The following is a 4,786-nucleotide window of genomic DNA, read 5'->3' as shown; positions in this document are numbered from 1 at the left end:
TTAAAACATGTATAAATATATTCCTAAAATTGTGAAATGATTGATAAAGTAGTTATTTTAATAAAAATTCCCAAAAATCACCTTTTTTTAGGCGGTTACACTAGTGCCACTTCAGGAATCTTGTGAATCATGAATTAAGGAGTCTTTAAAATAGTGAATTAAAAATTCTTTCAAATATTGAATTAAGAAGTCTTTTAAATTATGAATTAAGAAGTCTCCAAAGTAATGAAGTCAGAAATTATTTCAGGAGTCTTAAATAATTAAATAAGTAATATTTAAAAAAGTAAAAAAAAATTCAAGCAGTCGATGAATGTTTGTTAATTTTAATTACATGAAGTTCTTTAAACACAATTTTTACATGATGAGTGAAGTTGCAAAAACAATATTTGTTTAGGCGTTGTTTAACATAATTCACTATATATTCATAATATATTTATTTTGGTTAGCTTGTGAGTAGAGTCTCTTTACTAATTTATTCTAGGTTGCTTGTCAGTACAGTCCTATTTGTCTTTTATTTCAGTTTGCTCGTCAGTACAGTCCTTTTACTAATTTATTTTAGTTTGCTCGTTTAATTCACGAATATTATAGAAGTTATCAATCAGCAATTACTTGATTTTTCTAATGAAAGTTCATTTCTAAATGATAATTACAATGACAAACCGATCATGACATATTTGAAGTATGACTTTAATTACATTATTGTTTTTAAATATTATACATTTTTTAATGCTATTATAAATATATAATTCATAAGTTATCATTATATAAATGTGTATAATGGTCGACACTAATAAATGTGTGCATCACGATGAGTGTTACCATATTACTAATAAAAATTATTCAAAATTGTTATATGATGTATTTATTTTTACTTGAATGCCATCTTGTACAGTAGCAAATAAGTTTTACTTCAATCGCGTGTGAACCTTAGGCGCACTCTTTATTTTCTCTGTCGTGCCTAAAGAAGTTTTACTTCAAAATTTTATTTTCTCAAATTTCCTCACAATTTCTATAAAATCGACAAAAACATCGATCTCTCGACAGTATTCGAACAATTTGTATCGTCGAAGCGATAATCGAACTGGGGCGAATCCTTCGCTTCTTGAATTTATAATATCGTTCATGATTGCACCGGTTTCACCTAATTTAAATTCCGGGCAAGAACATTCTCGGACATCGAAACTACCCGGAGTCGAGAACAAAGAACAGGGAATATGTATATATATATATATATATATATATATATATATATGTATATATATATATATATATATACATATATATATATATATATATATATATATATGGACCAAATTCCTGTTATTAATAGGCGAATTAATATCTGATGATGTATTCAGAAGCTAAAATGGGTTGAGGGTTTATTGGTGGGTTTGTGAATGTAACTATTTTTTTAAAAGGTGATATCAACTAGGGAATGCAATACCGGTATACCGGTATACCGAATTACCGGTAAACTGCCCGATTTTTCGGCGATATTTTTACCGGTATTTACCCCAAAAATACCGGCATTTTCGGTATGTTTACATAAGCGCTATTTGATACATTATACACTAAAGTTTAAATTTCTCGGAACAAATTTACCTTCAAATTCCATTATCGCATAAACAGCTATATCTTCAAGTGATTCTAGAAGATAAACAAATGTCAAATATTATCTCAACTCGTCATTAAACTGAATATTTATTGCTTTACTAAGGGCTTCATATCGCGTTACAATAAATAGAATTAAACTGATAGATTATGATGTTTGTTTCATCTTATGCAAAAATGTTAAGTGATATTTGCGCCAAAATATTTTATATCATACAGATTACTTCTGAATAATTTTTATTTTTTTCTAACTTTATACATAATAATTATGATAATTACTAAAATTTTTTAAAATATTGGAGATTATGCTAATTTAACACATCGGATACAGACAATACAGTTTATTATAATAATGTAATATGATCTTTTATTAGTTTTTGGTTTTTCTTATTCATAAGTTCGTTTTTGGTGAAAAGACTCAATAGTGATAATTAATTAATTAAATTGGATATAATTTTGTTAAATTATTATTTAAAAAAAAAATAACTTATTGTTTTATTTTATTGTATTTATTGTTTAGTTGAATATAGTTGTAGTTGTATATACATTTTTTTATATTTGCACTAGTAACTTTCAATTTTGTTTACGTTTGTTTAAGATAATAAAAATACCGGTAATTTACCGGTATTCCGGTTTTAAAATGAAAAATTACCAAAATACCGGTATTGAAATTTTCCATCGGTATTGCATTCCCTAATATCGACCTTTTATTTAGTCATTCATAATAATAGGTTGTCAAATATCTCTCTTCCGCCTTTTTGTATTATAAACCATACAAAAAAGCGGAAGGGAGATATTTGACAACCTAATATTACTAAATTATATAGCTGCAATTGTAGCTTTCAGTTGCAACTGGAAAAACAAATAAATCTGAAAAAATGTAAAAGTTTCTTGTATTTTGTGTGACAAAGGAGGATAATTTGTTAATATATTTTGCAACGTAAATACAACTGTTAAACAAACAACATTTGTTATATATGCTGCTTATTAATTAAAATACACTTTTGATTTTTCACCAACAACTTTAAGCACAAATTTAAAAAATATGACAATTTTCAAAAACCGAGATCAATCTTTTTATGAAAGTAATTTGATAAATTACAACACATATATGGATTCTGTCGGGACATTTTTCTACGTTTTGTTAAATTGTTCGAAAACTATTCCCAAAACACTCTTTTTTAATTAGTTTACTAGAAACTAGATAGAATTTACTAAAGTTCTGTATAAACATTTTTGTGTAGTCTATTAAATAAAAACTATTAAATAAAACTAATGTAAACACGACCTAATATATTGTGCTACTTGTCAATACATATATGGATTCTGTCGGGGCAATTTTTTAGGTTTTGTTAAATTGTTCGAAAACTTTTCCCAAAACACTCTTTTTTTATTAGTTTAGTAGAAACTAAATAGAATTTACAAAAAATCTGTATAAACATTTTTGTATAGTGCAATACAAATTATTTGAATAAAACGTGGAAAATTTTCAATATTTTTCTAAATATTTACAACTCATATAAAATATACATTTTTATTACTTTACTTATAACTTTTAAATTAATCGTGTTATATAAATAGTGTATATATATATAAAACTTTTATAATAATAAATTACTTTATTTTTTGACATTATAAAACTCGATAATAATTTTTCTCATTATAAGTTTTAATAAGGAACGATATATACATTTAATTGCATAACATATTCTATTTTTGTACTCTTGATATTTAGACTCTCATAATATTCATTCTATTATAAAAATATTAAGTTTTATATTTTTCATATTTAAATTAAAGTATTATGATTAATATATTCAAATTATAGCATTATAGAATCACTAGATATTTAAATACAAATTTTTAAACTATCTAACATTTTTCATTTTCATTTTTTTTCAACGCTCAGCCTAGGCTTTTTTACTTCATTTTTGAATGAAATTATTATAATCGTTATTAAATGAATTAATTTCATTATTAACTGAAAGAATTGTACTTCTAAATAAAAAAGAAATTTGAAAAAATATTTAGTATTTTGTTAAAAAAAAAATATTTGGCGGACTTTAATAAAATTAAAATTATATATAATAAAATTATTAACTTCTAACTTTGGCATCTGTTTTCATTGACTTTGTTAAAAAAATTACACTATTTTATATTTTTCTCGTTTAACTAAAACAATTTTATTTACTATACTGAAATTTCAGCATTCTAAAATCATAAAATTTTTAAATCCAAAACTACATCTTCCATAAATATATTTTCATCCTTCGTCTTTCAAGAACAGAATATAAATTGCAATAAGCATTATTCTATTTTTACACTCTTGATATTTAGTCTCTCATAATATTCATTATGTTATAAAAATATTAAGTTATATATTTTTTATATTCAAATAAAAAGTATTGTGCTTCAAATTATTCAAAAAATAGCATTCTAGAATCACTAGATTTTTACATACAAATTTTTAAACTTGCGTACAATCTATATAATAACATTTTTATATCGTATGCAACTTCTGACTTTGGCATATGTTTTCATTTACTTTGTTAAAAAATTACACAATTTTATATTTTTCTCATTTAACTAAAACAATTTTATGCGATATACTAAAATTTCAGCATTCCAAAATCATAAAATTCGTAGCTACAAATTTTTAAATCCAAAATAAAACAAAATGAACATTTCATTTTATTACAAAATAAATGCATATATTTTTATCCTTCGTCTTTCAAGTACAATAAGCCGGAATTAGGGGAAACCGGGGTAGAATAAATAATAATAATAAATGTAAAATGACGAAGAAGACTTTGGCATTTTATTATTTCTATTTTGTAATTTTATATTATTTTTATTGCCACTAAAACAAGACGAGGCGGAGTTTTATTCGAAATTACTAAACGTGGAAATAGATAGAGAGTTGGTAATAAAAAAACTCAAAAATGTAGTAAAAATTTATTTGAATTATTCAACAGAAAAAATGTTTTTATCCTATAAATGTATCACTATTTTTTTGCGGCAAATTTGTGGACAAATTAGTAGAAACAGAAAAGGAAAATTAAATATATAGAATATTTTTGCTGAAGTTTGCAGTAAAGTTTTGTTAAGCAATTTTTTTTGTAGAAATTTTTCGTGTGAGACAAAATTGTTTAAAATTTAATTTTAAACAAATTTG

Source organism: Ctenocephalides felis, unplaced genomic scaffold, assembly GCF_003426905.1.
Source record: "Ctenocephalides felis isolate EL2017-DRISC unplaced genomic scaffold, ASM342690v1 CF-g0.4_SCAFFOLD_03573, whole genome shotgun sequence".
Classification (NCBI taxonomy): Eukaryota; Metazoa; Arthropoda; class Insecta; order Siphonaptera; family Pulicidae; genus Ctenocephalides; species Ctenocephalides felis.
This window is presented reverse-complemented; position numbering follows the sequence as displayed.